We start from the raw sequence: 22,355 nt of genomic DNA, 5'->3' as shown, positions 1-22,355 counted from the left end.
AAGGGAAAAAGGCATTCCGGAAGAGGTCATTCCTACACTGGCAAAAGCCAGGAAGGAGGTGACTGCACAACATTATCACCGCATTTGGAGAAAATATGTTGCGTGGTGTGAGGCCAGGAAGGCCCCCACGGAGGAATTTCAATTGGGTCGATTCCTACATTTCCTGCAAACAGGATTGTCTATGGGCCTCAAATTGGGGTCCATTAAGGTTCAAATTTCGGCCCTGTCGATTTTCTTCCAGAAACAATTGGCTTCAGTTCCTGAAGTCCAGACTTTTGTAAAAGGAGTACTACATATACAGCCCCCGGTTGTGCCCCCAGTGGCTCCGTGGGACCTTAATGTAGTTTTGGATTTTCTCAAATCCCATTGGTTTGAGCCACTCAAATCGGCGGATTTGAAATATCTTACATGGAAAGTAACCATGCTACTGGCCCTGGCTTCAGCCAGGAGAGTGTCAGAATTGGCGGCTTTATCCTATAAAAGCCCATATCTGATTTTCCATTCGGACAGGGCAGAACTGCGGACGCGTCCTCATTTTCTGCCTAAGGTGGTGTCAGCGTTTCACCTGAACCAGCCTATTGTGGTGCCTGCGGCTACTAACGATTTGGAGGATTCCAAGTTGTTGGACGTGGTCCGGGCATTGAAAATATATATTTCAAGAACGGCTGGAGTCAGAAAGTCTGACTCGCTGTTTATATTGTATGCACCCAACAAGCTGGGTGCTCCTGCTTCTAAGCAGACGATTGCTCGTTGGATTTGTAGCACAATTCAACTTGCACATTCTGTGGCAGGCTTGCCACAACCAAAATCTGTCAAGGCCCATTCCACAAGGAAAGTGGGCTCATGCTGGGCGGTTGCCCGGGGGGTCTCGGCATTACAACTCTGCCGAGCAGCTACGTGGTCGGGGGAGAACACGTTTGTAAAATTCTACAAATTTGATACCCTGGCTAAAGAGGACCTGGAGTTCTCTCATTCGGTGCTGCAGAGTCATCCGCACTCTCCCGCCCGTTTGGGAGCTTTGGTATAATCCCCATGGTCCTGACGGAGTCCCCAGCATCCACTTAGGACGTCAGAGAAAATAAGATTTTACTTACCGATAAATCTATTTCTCGTAGTCCGTAGTGGATGCTGGGCGCCCATCCCAAGTGCGGATTGTCTGCAATACTTGTACATAGTTATTGTTACAAAAAAATCGGGTTGTTATTGTTGTGAGCCGTCTGTTCAGAGGCTCCTACGTTTGTCATACTGTTAACTGGGTTCAGATCACAAGTTGTACGGTGTGATTGGTGTGGCTGGTATGAGTCTTACCCGGGATTCATTATCCTTCCTTATTGTGTACGCTCGTCCGGGCACAGTATCCTAACTGAGGCTTGGAGGAGGGTCATAGGGGGAGGAGCCAGTGCACACCACCTGATCCTAAAGCTTTATTTTTGTGCCCTGTCTCCTGCGGAGCCGCTATTCCCATGGTCCTGACGGAGTCCCCAGCATCCACTACGGACTACGAGAAATAGATTTATCGGTAAGTAAAATCTTATTTTTCTTCGCATCGCAGCGATTTTCCGCTAATTGCGCATGCGCAATGTTCGCACTGCGACTGCGCCAAGTAAATTTGCTAAGAAGTTTGGTATTTTACTCACGGCATTACGAGGTTTTTTCTTCGTTCTGGTGATCGTAATGTGATTGACAGGAAGTGAGTGTTTCTGGGCGGAAACTGCCCGTTTTATGGGAGTGTGTGAAAAAACGCTACCGTTTCTGGGAAAAACGCGGGAGTGGCTGGAGAAACGGAGGAGTGTCTGGGCGAACGCTGGGTGTGTTTGTGACGTCAAACCAGGAACGAAGCTGACTGAACTGATCGCAGTGGCAGAGTAAGTCCCGAGCTACTCAGAAACTGCAAAGAAATTTCTATTCGCAATTTTGAGAATCTTTCGTTCGCAATTTTGCTAAGCTAAGATTCACTCCCAGTAGGCGGCGGCTTAGCGTGTGCAATGCTGCTAAAAGCAGCTTGCGAGCGAACAACTCGGAATGAGGGCCAATGATTTGTCAAATGAGATGATTTTTGCCATGGGTCTTAAAGTGCCAATTTTTAAAAATGCTGCATTAAGGGGGTAATTCAGATCTGATCGAAGCAGCAAATTTGTTAGCAGTTGGGCAAAACCATGTGCACTGCAGGGGAGGCAGATATAACATGTGCAGAGAGAGTTAGATTTGGGTGGGTTATTTTGTTTCTGTGCAGGGTAAATACTGTCTGCTTTATTTTTACACTGCAATTTAGATTTTAGCTTGAACACACCCTATCCAAATCTAACTCTCTCTGCATATGTTATATCTGCCCGCCCCCCCTCCTCCCTGCAGTGCACATGGTTTTGCCCAACTGCTAACAAATTTGATGCTGCAATCAACTCTGAATTAGGCACTAAATCATACTTACCTACAGGGAGCAGCCAGGTCACACAAGAGGGGGCGTGGAGGAGGCGTTTCGGGGGCGTGGTGACGTGTTTGCATCATCGTAGTCACGCACCTGCTCTGTAATGCCCACATTATTGGTATTGCAGAACGGGTAGTGGGGAAAGGATGACGCGAATTAGCGCGGTCGCGTCATCGCCCCGCCTCTTTTTTTTTCTATTTAACAGGCTGAAAGTGGTGGGGGGCATGGGGTGCAGCGGGAGGAGTGTGGGGTGCTGCGGGGGGGGAATGTGGGAGACTTGCCACCTTCCTCGGGGGGCCGGGAGTGCCTCCCTAATCTCGGGAGCCTGCCGGCCTTTCCGGGAGAGTGGGCAAGTATGCCCTAAAACCTGCAGCAAAAAGCACAAAGTTGTGGATTTTTATGTATTGCTGCTGCTACATTACTTTTCCCACATTCAAGTGTCTGTTTAAAGGTGTCTTATCCCCCCACCCTCTTAGTAGATCATAGGTGACAAATGTGTGTAAAATCTAGGAGCCAGACAATTATGGTGGGTTACATTCATCTCAATTAGCCCCACTATCATTTTCAGCATCATTTTTTGCTCAGACACTTTGATTCCTTTTCTAAACAGTACTAGAATGACGATAAAATGTGCTTGGTTGTACAGGATGTAGGCTCAGTATACCGACGCCAGGATCCAGACTGACTACCAGGGACTATTCCCACTTGTGGGTGTCCACGGCATCCATAGAGTGGGAATAGAACCTGTTCCCAATTGGTTGTACTGTGGGTCAGTTTGCTCAGCCTCAATTTTCAGAAATGGCCCTGCATCTGATGCATAGTTTAGTGTTGCCATTGAATATCTGTGTAACTATGGACACTACTTAATATTTGTAAGCACAGTTTTACAGTACAAGACATCTAGTCCAAGTCAGATACTCTACTTACATTGTGATGCAGAGTAAAGGTCCTACTGTTCTGGGGCTGCCAGTGCACCGCTCTATACCACACTGTACTCACCCCTTTACTGTGCTGACAACGGAGAAGAGCCCGGCTCCAGACACTCGCTGGGTAGCATTTTGTGGGCAGAAGGGAGCAGCCACTTTTACTGAATGTGGTGGGCTGGTGTGCATATCTCCTTGTGTCATGTGACTGCATAACATGTCGCCCAATGCAGGAGCCAGAATGCAGCTGACAGTTTGACTCATGCGTACAAATGTGCATGGGAGAATACCAGTGTACCCCACTCTTGTAAAATCTAGTTCTCAGTTCTAAAATCATAGTTGTCCTGGCAACCAGTATTTCTCCCTGTAATAGTAGTGGATCCCCCTAGGATTAGGGTAGGGCAGGGCACAGAGGTGCCAGGGCAGGAAGCACACATGCTCGAAAAGGGAATGTGGGCCAGACGGCGTCACTATTGGAGGTGGTCTGGCCCCCTCATCATCACTAAGGGGGGGCGTGCCCCAGCCGTGGCATCACTGATGGGGACATGTGTGCAGGGCTTCCCCTAGGATCTCCCTTTAATGTAAATGCACATGCACGGCATCTATTCACGTGGCGTTGTCACAGCAGCGGGCAGGCTGTTTAAAAATCGGGCCGGGCACGGTGCCCTGCTAAAACAGCCTAGCATGAACACTATAATAGACTATAATGCTTTCATGGTGGTGCTGTCTGGAGGTGAAATAGAAATTGTAATTTAGACTTCCTCGTAGTTCCTTTCCCATGAATCCACCAGACAACACCCTCTTAACAGTTTTCTGCATTTTTAATGTTATTTAATCACTCTCCTTCCTGATTTTATTTTGGTGAGGGGGTGGAGCACTGGAGAAGTATTGCAGATTGCACCTGAGCTGTTTTTCCTACTACACTGGTTGGTAGGATGGGGTGGTAAGATGGGGTCGTTTAATCACTCTGACTAATGGACCATGACTGGTGTTCCTATTCTGAGTGAAGTGAAACTGTGTGGGACTGCACTATTCAATATGGGCCTGATTCAGATGTGGTGGTTCTTGCTACTGCTGTTGCTATCTTTTGCCGTACGCAATTGACATTATATGCTAATGTGGGCAGAAGCTAACCTGAGCATAGGGATGCCCACTGCTGTCGCATCTTTTCCGTTCAACGTCATATAATTGCTGATACATCGGTATCATCGCTGCAAATCAGGTCATGTCGCAGAGTCTGAGTGCCTTTGTAGACGCACAGGCTGAGCTGCTCTCCAGGAATGCATTGGGTTCTCTAGTAGCAAGTAACATTGCACCCGCTAAACGCAGTCTGAACGGCCATGACACGCCTGTGTTTAGTGAATCACTTCCCGTTACCATCCCCAAATGCTGTCTTCCTGTCACTAACTTTGCAACTAATTCCTCAGTGTGACTGCAGTCGCATTTCACTCACTGCATGTGCACACTGCAGCTCAGACACATGCGCAATAAGAAAACATTGGGCGATTTGTGTACAATAGCAGCTTTGCCACCACATCTGTATTATGCATTATGTGCCAAGTGTTAATAAGTTGTGGCACTAATAATCCTCTATTGGTACCTCTGTAGTTCTGGTCAACTATTTTCATTAACAGTTAGTCTAGAGCCAAAGAGTTGCCATTGACTGGGTGTTATTTGTTTGGTTCTTCATTTATAATATGCCCATGTCCCTTTTTTGTGTAAAAGCCCCAGCAATGTTGCAGTTCCCGATAGATAATGCTGATGCTACTAGCTCCTGCTACTCTGCAGGGGTTCCCAACCACGGTCCTTAAGGAACACTATCGGTCCAGGTTTTAAGGACAGCCATACTTGAGCACAGGTGACTTTTTATTACCTTATTTTTATTTAATCACCTGTGCTCAAACATGGATATCACTAAAACCTGGACTGTTAGTGTGCCTTGAGGATTGAGGTTGGGAAACACTGTGCTGTGCCTTGTTTTAATTCTATACATTTGTTTTTTTGAATTTCACATTTACATTCCTGTGGTGCCATGAGATCATGCCATTGATTGAGACATCAACTATGTGGCAGGTTTGGATACTAGCTTCTCAGTGTATATACACTATATGGACAAAAGTATTTGGACCTCTGACCATTACACCAACAGGGAATATAATGACATTGTATTCAAATACATATACTTTAATATGGAGTTGATCCCACTTTTGCAGTTATTACAGCTTCCACTCTTCTTGGAAGGCTTTCTACAGATTTTGTGTTTCTGTGGGAATTTGTGCCCATTCATTTTGTAGAATATTTGAGGTCAGGCACTGATGTTGGACAAGAAGACCTGTCTCGCAATCTTTGTTCCAGATCATCCCAAAGGTGCTTGATGGGGTTGAGGTCAGGGATCTGTGGGGGGCCAGTCAAGTTCTTCCACACCGAACTCCTCAAACCAAGTCTTTATAGTTCTTGCTTTGTACACTGAGGGACAGTCATGTTGGAATAGAAAAGGGCTTTCCCCAAGCAGTTGCCATAAAGTTGGAAGGATAGCATTGTCCAAAATGTTTTGATATTCTGAAGCATTAAGATTGCCCTTCACTGGAGATAAGGGGCCTAGCTCAAACTCTGAAAACCAGCCCCATACCATTATCCCTCCTCCACCAAACTTCACAGTTTGCATAATGCAGTCAGGCTGGTAACATTCTCCTGGCATCCGCCAAACCCAGACTCGCCCATCTGACTGTCAAACAGAGAAGCGTGATTTGTCACTTCACAGAACACGTTTCTATTGCTCCACAGTCCAGTGTCTGTGTGCTTTACACCAATGGTTCTCACTGCGGTCCGCAAGTACCCTAAACGGTTCAAGTTTTCCAGGTCTCCTCACAGGATTGCAAGTGAAATAATTTTATCCACCTGTGGGTCTTTTAAAATGTGTCAGCGAGTAATGAATACACCTGTTCAGCTACTCATTGACCTGGAAAACATGAACTCTTGGGGGTACTTCAGGGCCGAGGTTGAGCTTTACACCACTCCATCTGACGCTTGGCAATGGACTTGGTGATGTGAGGCTTGCATGCAGCTGCTCGGTCGTAAAAAACCCATTCCATTAAGCTCCAGCCGCACAGCTTTTGTGCTGACATTGCCAGTGGAAGTTCAGAACTCTTCAGCTATGGAATCAGCAGAACATTAGCGACTTGTACACACCATGCACCTTAGCAGCCATTGACCCTGTTCTGTTATTTCACGTTATCTTCCACTTCTTGGCTGAGTTGCTGTTGTTCCTAAACGCTTTCACTTTTTAATAACATCACTTACAGATGACCGTGGAATATCCAGCAAGGATGTTATTTCACGAACTGTCTTATTGCAAAGGTGGCATCCTATCACAATGAACCATTTTTTATCAGAAATGTTTGCAAATGGAGACTGCACCTTTGGCAACGGGTATGATTGAAACACCTGTGTTTAATAATTAACAGGTGTGGCCAAATACTTTTGTCCATATAGTGTGCATATGTGTTTCCAGCCGCGGATTGGGACGCCGTACCAGATTCCGTTTGGCTGGTCCGGACGTCCCCTCAGTGGCCACCATCATCTCCCATGCTAGCCGGCTGCCGCGTTAACTTAAAGCTAAATAAAAGATGGCTGGCGGAGCTGCTGCGTGTGTGCAACTGCAGCAGCCCCCTATAAGCCTTTGTAGGGCTGGGCCGTCAGTTACCACTGGCGGCTCTGCCTCCAGGACCGCCTCCAGCCCTGAGTCTTCCTCCAGTCCAGCCGCTGCAGCCAGGCAATTCTTCTGATAGTAAGTAAAAGCCACAGCAGCCTAGCTATGTACAACATGATGTGCCTGATTGCTGCATATATATGATATATAGTACTGTGCGGGTGGTAGTGCAGTGTCTCTTTATTTTTATGTATAAGTCCAGTGAGTGCCGCCTCTAACAAATTGCCTGTCTAACTTCTTTAGGATGGCACCCGGGCCGGTGTTACGTCTATCAGGAGTGACTGGCTCTGCTGCAGTTATATATTTAATTATAAGTGTATAATGTGCTCTGCCTGGTGCAATGTTTATAATGTGCTCTGCCTGGTGCAATGTGTATAACGTGCTCTACCTGGTGCAATGTGTATATGTGCTTTACCTGGTACAATGGGGGTAATTCTGAGTTGATCGCAGCAGGAACTTTGTTAGTTGGGCAAAACCATGTGCACTGCAGGGGAGGCAGATATAACATGTGCAGAGAGAGTTAGATTTGGGTGTGGTGTGTTCAATCTGCAATCTAAATTGCAGTGTAAAAATAAAGCAGCCAGTATTTACTCTGCACTGAAACAAAATAACCCACCCAAATCTAACTCTCTCTGCACATGTTATATCTGCCTCCCCTGCAGTGCACATGGTTTTGCCAATCTGCTAACAAAGTTCCTGCTGCGATCAACTCAGAATTACCCCCAATGTGTATAACGTGCTCTACCTGGCGCAATGTGTATAAGAGGTTCAACCTAGCACAATAAATATAAGTGGCACTACTGTGTGGTGTAATGTGAATTGGCACTATTATGTGGCCACGCCCCCTTCCCATGAAGCCACACCTCTAATTTTGCTGTGCGTCTGCGATGTGCACTTTCCATGCATACATATAATCAGGCATTCTGAGAAGTAATCCCGCCCACTTGAAAGACTCCTCCCCCTTAACAGACCACACCCCTATTAGGGCTGCTTCTATAAATTTCTCGGGCTGGTTTTCGATCCCAATCCGCCCCTGTGTGTTTTTTTTTTAGCACAATGTAAAGTAAACATCAGATACAAAAAAAAAAACCATTAAGTGTATGGGAAAATGGTGTGCTCCTATCCTGAAGGGTTTGCAATGCACTTAGGAAATAACCTCCATTATAGAAGTTATTTCTCAGAACATTATTTATATTTCAGACCTTGCAGTACAGTAACTGCTGTCCCTAATCATTATCAGAAAAATCCCGAGATAGACATCCTGACTGAGCTTCTATGTAAATTGTATTCTATGAAGTAACTTCTCCTTCTACTTATTTGCATTTTTATTTTTTTTAAAAAGGAAACAAAAAAAAATCCCTTATTGTTGAAATCTACCTAAGAAATTGTAAACAAACATTAGAAAAGCTTTTACAGTAGCTTACTTTTCTAAATACTGCTCAATAAATGACAGAATGGGATCCAGTCTCTAGGTCCACCACTATTGGTCGACAGGATCTCTAGGTAGACTGGGTCTCTAGGTCGACAGGTCAAAAGGTTGGCATGAGTTTTTTACATTTTTTAAATATTTTTTACTTTTCCATACTTAACGATCCGCGCGCACCATTATTGGACATAGTAACCTGTGCCGAGCGCAGTGAGGCGCCTTGCCCGAAGCATGGCGAGAGGACACGGTGCACTAATTGGGGTTCACAGTCACTGTACAGAGAAAACAACAACAAAAAAACAGCAAAAACTCAAGTCGACCTTTTGATCTATCGACCAATAGTGGTCGACCTAGTTACTGTCTACCTTCCATACCACACCCTGGCAGATTATGGGTGGCTGATGTGGGATACAGTACTGTGTTTTGTTCACCAGTTTTAGTGAATGTCCCTTATGGATTTGGGCTGTGCTAGTGCAGAATGCATTAAATGTTAACCACTACTGCCTGCCTTTTTGAATTAGTGAAGCCATGTTCACTTAACTGTACACTTACATTTTAAAATGGTGTTGGTTCTGTCCTGAGAGACAGCCAGCTTGCATCACACACCATTCACTTCCCCATTTGAAGAGCTGATTCTATCCAGTTGTGTCTCAAAGACTAAAGGCCCATACACACTGGTTTTCAGCTGAAAGCAGCTACTTTTGGTGTGTTGAGCTGCTTTCAGCTCAGAACCGCCCAGTGTGTATGCCCCGGTGATGAGCGCTGATGCACGCCCCTGCTTCTTCGCCGGCCGCCGCCGTTCATTCTGCTGGTATTACCAGTAGACGAACGGCAGGGTGAATGGCTTTCCATAGCGTCCTGCTATGGAAAGCCGTTCACCCCCCCTGACATCGCTGGGCAGGGGGGAAAATCGCTCAGTGTGTATGCACCTTATGGCTGGGTACACACTTGCCGATGCACATCAGATGTGACATTGTGCAAAAGTTCCCCCCTCGCAAACTATTTTGTTCATACACCCTGAACGTTATTGTTTGCTATATTGTCAGTGACAGCATGTACCCACATCCAGGAGCTGAGTGCCGTCACTGACTTTTAGATTTCAAGGTGAAAACTAAAGATATTGTACATCGTTAACAACCCGCGGGAGCGCACATCGTTAACGATATATTGAATACACACTGGACGATATCCGTCTGATCCGCCGGATAGAAGCAATTCTATCCAGTTTACAGTCGCACTGACTCTACTAGTGCTAGCAAGGGTGATACCCACAGCTGGATTAAGGCTTTCAGGGTCTCGGGTCACCTGAGACTGTGGGGCCCTAAAGAGCAACATTTGAGACACAGGGATCGGGTTATTGTGCGCTGACCTAAAAAGGGGACATGGCCGCACATCACACCACATTTTATGTTACTCAAGGTATATTTACATCACTCTGCAGCTGTTGGGCTGACCCTGCCTCATGCGAATAGTGGGGGAGAGCGTTCCTTCCCTAACTTTCTTCCCTTGGGACACTGCAGGCACACATATGCATACAATCACACACATTTGTACGTCACATACCGATACACATACATACTGCCACTTACATAGTCACAAACATACATACACACACTGGGGTCGATTGAATTGTTTTGCTTTGAACATCTCTGCTTTGCTTACATACTGCCATCAGGCTACCTCCCGCTTGCTTGCACCTCATGTCATCTGTCTGTTGCCCCATCCCACTGGATTGTTAGCTCTGTAGAGCAGTGCCCTCTTTCCTCTTGTTGTCAAAGCCCTCTTCTCGACACATTTTACTCGTAGCTCAGCGACCATCTTTACCCGCTTTTTCTGCTGCTGGTAAAGGCTCATCTCTATCTATGGCCGCCAGCCCCAAGTAGTATGATGATTACTCCCTCACTACTTACATCTTAGCTGTATTATGCTTTGAGAATTGTGGTGCTCTTTGTTACCTGTACTCTATTTTTGTTATTTATTTACTGTAATGCTAAGTTTTGTCTCCCTGTACTGTCCTTTGTACAGCGCTGTGAAACACTTGTGGCGCCTTATAAATAAATGTAATAATATAAAAATCCTGTTTGGACGCCCATGCATATCTGCGCATGTCGCGCCCAAACAGAACTGGTTTAGCCGCCTAAAATGGCTAAACCCATCTAAACTCCCTGCTTTAGTTTGGGCGCCCAAGAGTTTCCACACATTTTTTTTTTGCACCTCGGGAGGCTGCGAGGAAATCTGTCAGCCCTGCGGCTACTGGGCTTCTAAACGGAGCAGCAGTTGAATTACCCTGTTTTGCGCCCATGGTGGTAGCCATGGGGAAAAACAATTGAATTGACCCCATACAGTCACACTCAGCACCGTAACAGGACCCATCCTTACAGCCCTGGTCACGCACTGATACACATACATACATACTGTCACACAAATAGCCATACACGTGCAGAAACATCCTCTTCCTTCTAAAGCTGGGTACACACTGGAGCGATGTTGGTCCGAATTGCTGTTTCGTAATGACAAATCGCCTTCATTGCTTAGTGTGTACGAGTGATTTCGCACTCCTATATGTGTCCTTATACATCCTTGCTGTACTCACACTAAACAGTCCTTGAAGTCGCCCCATGCCGTGGCGGGACTCAGTAGTGCCGAGTGTTTTTGTTTGCGTTTTTTTCTAGGAAAATGCGTATTAGTTGCAAAGTAATGTAATAGGGCACACACGCAGCTTTTGCTGATTAAAATGATATTCAGCATACCTATATTCTGTGTGTAATTGCGGTTCTATATGTACCCGAAATGCCACGTAGCATAGCATTTTGTATGCAAATACAGTCGCAGTAACAGACAGAATATAGGCAAGCTGCATATCCTTTTAATCAGCAGAAGCTGCTTGTGCGTCCGCACGTTATGTGTAACGCGGAGCAAAGATGTAGGAGGACACGTGTAGTGACATCGCTAGCGACCTTGTTTATGCTTATGATGGACGACATATAATCATTCCGTCCTTCATAAAACTCGTTCCAGTGTGTACACAGAAACTGGACTCAAGGGCATTCATTTCGATAGTAGACAAATGTATGAAAAGGTAAATCCCTTGTATGCGCAACTTTAAGCAGTGAGACAAAAATATACTTCCATGAGTCTTCCTCAAAAAACTCCTTAAATGCACACAAAATTCTTATAAAATACTGTAAGCAATTTCAGTATCAGCACTAGGTATAAAAATACTTTCCTCTCAGTACTTAAGACAACAGAGTGGTAGTTCTACATTCGTCGATGTGGTTTTCTCCACCAATAAAATCACATGGCATTGGTGGAGAAAACCACATTGATGTATTCTGCCATTGACTCACAGAAGAGGATTTACACGGTGGATCAAATACTGCATGCAGATCTACCCCTCCGTTGTCATAAGTATTAAAGGAATGTATTTTTATACCTAGTGCCGATATTGAAATTACTTATTTTATAAGACATTCGTTTCGATGTCTGAACCAATACTTTTTGCTCCAGTGTGTTCCCAGCTTAAGGTATTTAGTTTTTTTTCTCTTGTATGAGCAATAATGAAACAGGAAGTGCCCTCTTAAAACCTAATTCATGTATATTTTTTATTTATTTGTAGCACTTCCGCTGACTGTCTGTTTGTTCATAAAATTCCCAGTACAGCAGTACTTTATTTATCATGTATTGAGCACTCAACAATTTGTAATAAGGATGTACCTTTTTGTTTTATTACTTTGTTTTGTCTGACACTCTCTGACTTTTCATAAGTATTAAGTATAACTCTGGTTACACACCTTTTTCATCATTTCCTTTGGGAAGTTGCAGCATTTTAGCATGTACTGTGGTCTTTTATTAAAAGACATCTCGTACTTTAAAATTATGTGACATTCTGAAAACATACAATATCATTGCCATACACTCAGTGCCGTTTCTTGCTGCGGGCTAGCCGTGCAACTGCACGGGGCGCCCGCCGCGGCACTTCTTCAGCACTAAATCCCCCCTCCCCTCTCCTCCCGAGTGCCCAGCTTGGGGGGTGGGGTTTCGCGGAATGATGCGTTTGCGTCGTGACGTCACGACGCAATCGCGTCATTCCGCGAAACCCCGCCCCCCAGCTGGGCGCTCGGGAGGAGGGAGAAGGGGGAGCCAAGCCGGCCGGCGCCGCGCAGACGAGGGAGAGGCGGCTGAAGAGCGGGAAGAACCGCTTCAAATGTAAGTCAGCCCCTCTCCCTCCCCACCACCACCTGCCGTACTGTGTAAAATGGGGACACTTGCCTGCCGGAATGTGTAAAATGGGGACGCAGTCTGCCGGAATGTGTGAATTGGGGACTCTTGCCTGCCGTGATGTGTAAAATGGGGACACGTGCCTGCCGCAATGTGTACAATGGGGACACTTTAATGCCGTACTGTGTAAAATGGGGTTCCATGGATTCCATGGATAGAAGTGACATTGTATTGTTTTTACGTCACATACAGGATTCTGCGGGTTTCATGGTGAAGGCCATGAAGGACCTGGGACATTTTAAAGCGAGGGCTTCTGCCATGGCTGTCTCGGCATGCAGGGGACTCTGGCTGCGCAAATGGTCGGCGGATGCAGATACCAAGAAAAGTGTGGAGAACCTACCCTTCACTGGTCAGGCTCTGTTTGGGGAAGCGTTAGATGCGTGGATCTCCACGCAACTGCGGGTAAGTCTACTTTCTTCCTTCTGCAACGCCACCGACTAGGAAATCTTATCCTACGTCTGCTATGCAGTCCTTTTGGACCACGAAAGTTAAAAAGTCCAAATCCCCTTCCACTTTCTTTAGAGGAGGTTGGGGGAAATCCAGAAAACCTGCACCAACATGTTCCCAGGAACAGAACCCTGTTTCTGCTACCTCAAAATCCTCGGCATAATGGTGGACCTCCCAGCCTGGAGATCGGGCAGGTGGGAGCAAGACTAAGGAATTTCAGTCAAGTCTGGGCGTCATCAGGCCTGAACCCCTGGGTACAAGATATTGTTACTCAGGGGTACAGACTAGAGTTCCACGAACTTCCGCCTCACAGATTCTTCAAATCAGGCTTACCAGCTTCGCTGATAGAAAGTGCTATCCTACAGGAAGCATTCAAAAATTGCTAAAGTCAAATGTCATTGTTCCAGTTCCACCTCACCTATCAAACAAGAGTTATTACTCAAACCGGTTTGTGGTACCGAAACCGGATGGTTCGGTCAGGCCAATATTGAACCTAAAGTCATTGAACCCTTATTTGAGGGACTTCAAATTCAATATGGAGTCTCTGAGAGCGGTGATCTCTGGTCTGGAGGAGATGGAATTTCTGGTATCCCTAGATATCAAGTATACCTTCACATTCCGATCTGTCCGCCTAACCAGGCTTATCTAAGATTTGCACTGCTGGACAGGCACTTCCATTTGGTCTCTCCACGGCGCCGAGGGTGTCCACCAAGGTCATGGCGGAGATGATGCTACTCCTCCGCAAGCAGGGTGTGAACATAATTCCGTATCTAAACGACCTGCTGATAAAAGCGTCTTCCAGGGAGAAATTGTTACAGAGCATTGCTCTCTCAACTCAGCTTCTCCAGGATCATGGATGGATCCTGAATCTTCCAGAGTAGCATTTGGAGCCGACAAGGAGACTTTGCTTCCTGGGGATGATTCTCGACACGGAAGTTCAGAGGGTGTTTCTACCAGAGGAGAAAGCGTTGGTGATTCAAACAATGGTCCGGGATGTCTTGAAGCCAGCCCGCGTGTCTGTTCATCAGTGCATTCGCCTTCTGGGGAAAATGGTGGCCTCCTATGAGGCTCTACATTACGGAAGATTTCATGCACGACCCTTCCAACTGGCTCTCCTGGACAAATGGTCGGGATCTCATCTTCACATGCACCAGAGGATACGTCTGTCACCGAAAGCCAGAATCTCACACCTCTGGTGGCTGCAAACTTCTCACCTACTGGAGGGCGCAGGTTCGGCATTCAGGTTTGGATCCTCCTAACCAAGGATGCAAGTCTCAGAGGTTGGGGAGCAGTCACCAAAGGGAAAAACTTCCAAGGAAGGTGGTCATGTCTGGAATCCATCCTTCCAATAAACATTCTGGAACTAAGGGCCGTGTACAACGGTCTTCTACAAGCGGCACATCTTCTGAAAGATCAGGCCATGCAGGTTCAGTCGGACAATGTAACGACAGTGGCCTACATAAACCGATGAGGCGGAACGAAGAGCAGAATGTCAGAGGTAACAAGAATCCTCCTCTGGGCGGAAAAGCATGCAGTGGCGTTGTCAGCAATCTTCATTCCGGGTGTGGACAACTGGGAAGCGGATGTCCTCAGCAGACACAATCTCTATCCAGGAGAGTGGGGCCTTCACCCAGAGGTGTTCGCAGAGGTGACAAGTCTTAAGGCGTACCTCAAATAGACATGATGGCCTCCCGCCTCAACAAGAAGCTTCAGAGGTACTGTTCCAGGTCGAGGGACCCACAGGCAGTGGCAGTGGAGGCCCTGGTAACTCCGTGGGTGTTCAAGTCAGTGTATGTGTTCCCTCCACTTCCACTATTCCCAAGGATTCTCAAACTAATCAAAAGAACAAGAGTTCAGGCGATCCTCATTGCTCCGGACTGGCCAAGAAGGGCTTGGTATGCGGATCTTCTGGAGTTACTGCTGGAAGATCCGAGGCCTCTTCCTCTTCGAGAGGACCTTCTGCAACAGGGGCCGTTCGCTTATCAAGACTTACCGCGGCTACGTTTGACGGCATGGAGGTTGAATGCCAGATCTTAGCTCGGAAAGGCATTCCGAACAAAGTTATTCCAACCCTGATACAGGCTAGGAAAGGAGTAACGTCTAAACACTACCATCGAATTTTGAAAAAGTTTGTGTCTTGGTGTGAATCCAAGAAGTTTCTTATGGTGGAGTTTCAACTAGGGCGGTTTCTCCTCTTTCTACAAGCAGGTGTGGATGTGGGCCTGCGTTTGGGCTCCATAAAAGTCCAGATTTCGGCCTTGTCCATTTTCTTCCAGAAACAATTGGCTGTCCTCCCTGAAGTTCAGACTTTCTTGAAAGGGGTTCTGCACATCCAGCCTCCCTTTGTGTCTCCTGCGGCACCTTGGGATCTTAATGTGGTGCTGAAGTTCCTGCAGTCGGATTGGTTTGAACCTTTTACAGGAGGTTGATGTCAAGTTTCTTACTTGGAAGGCGGTCACACTATTGGCATTGGCATCTGCAAGATGTGTGTCGGAATTGGGGGCATTGTCCTGCAAAAGCCCCTACTTGATTTTCCATGAAGATAGAGCTGAGCTCCGGACGCGTCAGCAATTTCTTCCGAAGGTTGTGTCGGATTTTCATATCAACCAACCTATTGTGGTGCCAGTGGCTACTGACTCCTCAATTACTTCAAAATCCTTGGATGTTGTAAGGGCTTTGAAGATTTATGTGAAGAGAACTTCTCGTCACAGAAAGTCGGACGCTTTGTTTGTCCTTTATGATCCCAACAAGGTTGGGTGACCTGCTTCTAAGCAGATGATTTCTCGCTGGATCAGGTTTACTATCCAGCATGCGTATTCTACGGCAGGCTTGCCGTGTCCAAACTCTGTTAGGGCCCACTCTACTCGTAAGGTGCGTTCTTCCTGGGCGGCTGCCCGGGGTGTCTCGGTTTTACAACTTTGCAGAGCGGCTACTTGGTCAGGATCGAACACGTTTGCTAAGTTCTACAAGTTCGATACTTTGGCCTCTGAGGACCTAAAGTTTGGTCAGTTGGTACTGCAGGAGCCTCCGCGCTCTCCCTCCCGTACTGGGAGCTTTGGTACATCCCCATGGTACTAATGTGCACTCCAGCATCCTCTAGGACGTAAGAGAAAATAGAATTTTAATTACCTACCAGTAAATCCTTTTCTCGTAGTCCGTAGAGGATGCTGGGTGCCCGCCCAGCGCTTCGTTTTCCTGCATTGTTACTTGGTTAAGTACTGTTGTTCAGCCATTGCTGAATTGTTGCAAACTGGTTAGCTTGGTTTTCTGTTGTGTGAGCTGGTATGAATCTCGCCACTATCTGTGTATTTCCTTCTCTCGAAGTATGTCCGTCTCCTCGGGACAGTTTCTAGACTGAATCTGGTAGGAGGGGCATAGAGGGAGGAGCCAGCCCACACTATTAAACTCTTAAAGGGCCCATGGCTCCCAAGGGACCCGTCTATACCCCATGGTACTAATGTGGACCCCAGCATCCTCTACAGACTGCGATAAAAGGATTTAACGGTGGGTAATTAAAATCCTATTTTCAGACAGAGAAAACAACCCAGTAATTACACCGCACTGGAAGGGTCGACCCAGGATTTTTTGTCTGTCTGAAAGGGTCTGACTCGGGATTTTAGAAACGGGTCGCAGTTTACAGCGCTTATTGGCTGAGCTGGTGGGGCACTGGCGATTGGCTGAGCAGTAGGGTCTCTTTGATTGGCTGAGCGGGCGTGGTACTGGCATCTGAGGTCACAATTGTGCTGCAGGGGAGACGGAGAAAGACAGTATGGCGCACTTACAGGAGGAAGAGATCAGGGAGCTGTTTTCTGTTAGAAGGGAGGAGGAGAACCAGAAGCATATTACTTGAACAGCGAAGGACGCCACAGTGTACACCAACATTGCCAAGATACTTACCTCAAGGGGCATTGAGCGGACACATCAGCAGGTAGTGAATAAATTGAAAGCTCTCAGAAAATTTTATAACAAAGTTCACGACCACAACAGGAGGAAAAGTGGTGCTGCTAGAATGGAGTGGGCTTACTATGATTAGTGCAATGAAGTGTTTGGCAATTCTGCACTGGTTAATCCCATTGCCATTTCATCGTCCAGTTGTGCGTCCTCACGAAGCGCTACCCCGGAGAACAGCCAATCCATTCCACCAATGCTCTGTGATGACATCACCGAGATCAGCGACACTGATCCGATGGCTGCTGTGGGGGACCCAGTGCCCAATACTATTGAGGTTGATGCCAGTGGAAGCAGCACAGGGACTCCGGCTGGGACACTGACTTCTGTGCAGACTGAGACCCTAAAATTGCGTAGGAACAGTAAGTTGTTTTTGTTTTACTTTACACACACTTAAGATTTTTGTTTTCTTTAAAATCCAGTATATAGTATGGGCCGTATTCCACAATGATGTTGTTTGCACTTGTGGTTATTTTTAAATGCTGCGTTTCACATTCAGTTCCTGACTGGCATGCATTTCATCAATTTCAGAAGGCCACATTAGCTGTTGCACCATTTATGAGTAATAACGTCTGATAAAACATCATAGGCCTGTACACACCTGCACGCTAATAGCACATATTGGCCCTCATTCCGAATTGTATTGCAGCATTGCACACGCTAAGCCGCCGCCTACTGCGAGTGAATCTTAGCTTAGCAAAATTGCGAACGAAAGATTCTCAAAATTGCGAATAGAAATTTCTAAGCAGTTTCTGAGTAGCTCGAGGCTTACTCTGCCACTGCGATCAGTTCAGTCAGTTTCGTTCCTGGTTTGACGTCACAAACACACCCAGCGTTCGCCCAGACACTCCCCCGTTTCTCCAGCCACTCCTGCGTTTTTCTCAGAAACGGCAGCGTTTTTTCACACACTCCCATAAAATGGCGAGTTTCCGCCCAGAAACACCCACTTCCTGTCAATCACACAACGATCACCAGAACGAAGAAAAAACCTCGTAATGCCGTGAGTAAAATACGTAACTACTTAGCAAATTTACTTGGCGCAGTCGCAGTGCGAACATTGCGCATGCGCAATTAGCGGAAAATCGCTGCGATGCGAAGAAAATTACCGAGCGAACAACTCTGAATGAGGGCCATTGTCCTTTAGAAAGGATAAATCGTGCATAGCATGCAGTATTTGTACAATTGCGCACTTCCAAAAGTCACACATGATATCTTTGTCTTGACCGACACTCAGAATGTATATGTTGCAGTGTGTAGATAGTGCGCAGGAGGTAGAAGGCCTCAAGCACATGTATGCTGACATCACTGCTATTTGATTTTTAAATAGTTTTTTTTTTTCTTCCATTTCTAGTCTGTGACGTACCTGAACGGAAGAAAAAAACTTCAAAGATGGAGCAAGCTACGCGCATAATGACAAGACTCCTGGTCAATCAGCTGCGAGGTTCCGATGCTGAAATGCTGGCACAGGAGGATGCCCGACTCCAACGCTTTTTTGACAACGAGAAAGAGTTACAAAATTCATTTCTCATGCAACTTGTGGGTATGCATGAACGCATTTCTAGGGAAAACAGAGAGGCACAGATGTCTTTTCTTAACGGTCTGGTGCCTAGATTACACAATCCGCACCCTCCACACCCTTTTCCAGTGTATCCTCCTCACTATTCTGAGGGCTCATTTTTCCAACTACCAGCATCATAGCAGAGGCATGCAGTTTATGGAAACAAACCCCTCAAATCCACCTAATGCTACTCCACATGGCACTGTGCATAATAGTCCAGATGGCGCAGTGCACAGTTATCTAGCTGGCACAGGGAATAATTTTTCACACTGCACTGTGCGTAGCAGTCCACATGCCAATAAGCAGACCAGTCCTGATGGTACACTGCATAGCAGTCCACATACCACTGTGCAAAATAGTCCAGATGGCACAGGATAATCCTCCACATGGCACTGCATACTTGCCCAGATGGCACAGGAAATAATCTTCCACATGGCACTGTGTATACTTATCCAGATGGCACTACTCATAACCGTCCACTGGACAGCACTTCTTACAGACAGTTGTAAATAATATTTTTCTTTGTATTTTGTCTTTTTGAAAATGTTAATGTGTATTCAGCACTTTACAGGCCTGTCAAGTACCCGGACCATACCTGGCCGTTACCTCAGCCACTTCTACAGATGGGGTGTCCGTTAGGCTGAATGTACTGTACATACATTATGCCCTCTATTTATGTGCCTACAGTGGCAAATAATCTTTTTTTCTTTATCTTTTTGAAAATGTTCATGTGTATTCAGCACTTTACAGGCCTGTCAAGTGCCCAGGCCATACCTGCCCGTTACCTACACACATTTTGGCCTATTTATGTGTCTGTCTACACACATTATGGCCTATTTATGTTAAAAAATGTAACAATCATTTTAAACTGTTATATTTAAAATGATACATGTGAGGTAACATGTACATAACTTTTTCAAAAACAATAAAAACAAAACTTTTTTGCAACATATTTCTTGTGTCCTCTACTGTGTCATAGTAGTTAAGTTAGTAGTGAGGGTGTAGGATGGTATGCCGGCGGCCGGGCTCCCGGCGACCAGCATACCTGCGCCTGGAGCCCGACCGCTGGCATACCGACAGCGTGGCGAGCGCAAATGAGCCCCTTGAGGGGTCGCTGCGCTCGCCACGCTGCGGGCACAGTGGTGCGCTATGCACGCCACGCATTTTTATTATCCCTCCATGGGGGTCGTGGACCCCCACGAGGGAGAAAAAGTGTCGGTATGCCGGCTGTCGGGATTCCTGCGCCGGTATACTGTGTGCCTGGATCCCGACAGTCGGCATACTGAAGACCACCCAGCAGTGAGGGTGTTGCGGATTTCCTCAGCACTGCCACTACTTGTCTCCCCCTTGTAGGCTGCTGCTTCTACCGTAGTATCGCACAGTTCACAGTCCACAACATTCCACTCTGGTAAAAAGTGTTCCTTCTGTATCTCACAAAAGTTGTGGAGAATATAGCACGCAGCAACCTCATCAGCACCAGGGTGATGGCCATGTCATTGCGCTTTAGTAGACACCACCAGCGCCCCTTCAGTCTCCCAAAAGAATTCTCCACCACTATACTGGTCGAGCTAAGAGTGGGTGAAATGCACTTGTTCCGGAGAGAGTGGGAGATGCTGTGTGAAGCCCTTGATGAGCTATTGCCTCAAAGGGTACGCCGCATCTCCAATAAGGTGCACCTGGATCTTCACCCCATCAACAAACTTTGATTTCTGTAATGTTAAAAAAATATTAATATATAGTATAGGAGGCATACATAATGTTCATGAAAGTACAGGGAATAATTAGGAATACCAACAATCTAATCCTGACAAGGGTGAGGTAAGTATCCTAAGCCCAGGGTGTGGTATGGCTGACCGGCGGTCAGCATACCGACGCCGGGATCCCGGTGGGGAGGGACGAGTGCGGCAAGCCCTTTGCAGGCTCGCTGCGCTCGCCATGCTGTGGGCTCAGTGGCGACCTGCGGTGGAAATACTCCCTGTTGGTCAGCATGCCGACCATCAGGATAGTGAGGTGGCGGGATGTTGATGGAGGTCATGTGACCGTTAGTCTCCCGACCGCCGGTCACATATATACCACCCCTAAACCCAAACCCCCCCACTGCTTAACCCTCCCTTTCCGCAGCCTAACCCTATCCTGCCCCCTTGGTACCTAACCCTATTCTCCATCCATCCATACACACTTTCGGGGTCACACCTGTGAATATCTTCACCGCAAACCTTTCCCATATTCCATGGTGAAACACAACAGGGGTGTCAAACTTGCAGGCCTCCAGCTGTTGTGGAACTACACATGCCAGCATGCCCTGCTACAGTTGCAGCACCCCCAAATAGAAAATTTGTGGTAGGGTCATGCTGGGAGGTTTAGTTCCACAGCAGCTATAGTTAAACACCCCTGCTACACAGCGTAAGAGGCCAGCCCTATACCATAATTGCAATCTATTGTATTATTATTTTGCTGTGAAAAATATAACCCATCAGAAGAGATATATTTACCTCTCTAGGGAACAACCAACCATGTTGGTTCTCCTCTGCAATCTGGAACAATTCAGAGTAGCCAAGTACCCGGGAGTCGTGAGCACGACCTGGCCAGCCAATGAAGACATCTGTGAAACTTAATAGTATATGTATTAGCTGTGTTTAACTATACACATCATGGGCCCAGCATATCACTCACATTAAACACACCATACTACTTACCAATACTTATGGTCCACTACAGCCTGCAGGATGATGGAGTGCCAGCCTTTTCGGTTGTAGTAATCGGCTGGGTTGTCTCTGGGGCAATAATGGGTATGTGGGTCCCACCTATAGCTCCAGCACACTGAGGATAGCCACGTCGCAGGAAACTTTTTATGGTATCATCCAGCCGGTCACCTTGTGGTAAATGAATGAGATGAAGCGGTGGTAAAGGGTTTCCAGCAATGCCTGGGTCACTTCCCTCACTAGCGCATACACCATCGATATGCCAACACCGAACAAACAGGATATGGGGGGTAATTCCATGTGGATCGCAGCAGGAAAGTTTTTAGCAGTTGGGCAAAACCATGTGCACTGCAGGGGAGGCAGATATAACATGTGCAGAGAGAGTTAGATTTGGGTGGGGTGTGTTCAAACTGAAATCTAACTTGCAGTGTAAAAACATGCAGCCAGTATTTACCCTGCACAGAAACGAAATAACCCACCCAAATCTAACTCTCTCTGCAAATGTTATATCTGCCCCCCCTGCAGTGCACATGGTTTTGCCCAATTGCTAACAAACTTGCTGCTGCGATCAACTCAGAATTACCCCCATGGTGCGGTATTCCCCCGTTGTTGCATAGCACCACAACACAATCGCCAGTCTCCTGCATGGCTCGATAGTCTTGTGGTAGTTGGTGCTACCTCTGGTGAGTGCTGGAGAAGTTCCAGCAGTTAGTAAAATGTAGCATGCGACATCCGAAAGTGTGCCATCCACTACTCTGGCTGATAATCTTCCACGGTCGCTCAGAAAGCTTGTCCATGCCTGCGGTCTCTGGTCCACAACGATCGATTAATCGCGCTGTTAAATCTCAGGGTAGACTTAATGCTGCCCAAAATCAGGGCTCTCCTGCGCAAATACCGGCATCGAGTATTAGCCCTCTCCGACAGAAATTACTCTCTTCT

The 22,355-nt window shown here is 46.7% G+C and overlaps 1 protein-coding gene and 1 long non-coding RNA gene across 5 annotated transcripts in view; both read left to right on the top strand.

The window, feature by feature from the left end:
• UBAC2 (UBA domain containing 2) overlaps window positions 1-22,355 on the top strand; it is a 419,334-nt gene that overhangs the window by 23,710 nt on the left and 373,269 nt on the right. The gene's annotated exons all lie outside the window — the stretch shown is intronic.
• Window positions 17,152-19,664, top strand: LOC135021766 (uncharacterized). Its single transcript, XR_010218987.1, has 2 exons — window positions 17,152-17,518; window positions 18,508-19,664. It is a non-coding gene; the product is annotated as an uncharacterized LOC135021766 (long non-coding RNA).

Source organism: Pseudophryne corroboree, chromosome 2 (genome assembly GCF_028390025.1).
Source record: "Pseudophryne corroboree isolate aPseCor3 chromosome 2, aPseCor3.hap2, whole genome shotgun sequence".
Taxonomy (NCBI): Eukaryota; Metazoa; Chordata; class Amphibia; order Anura; family Myobatrachidae; genus Pseudophryne; species Pseudophryne corroboree.
The sequence above is the reverse complement of the archived record's forward strand: the minus strand, read 5'-3'. Positions and strand labels throughout refer to the sequence as shown.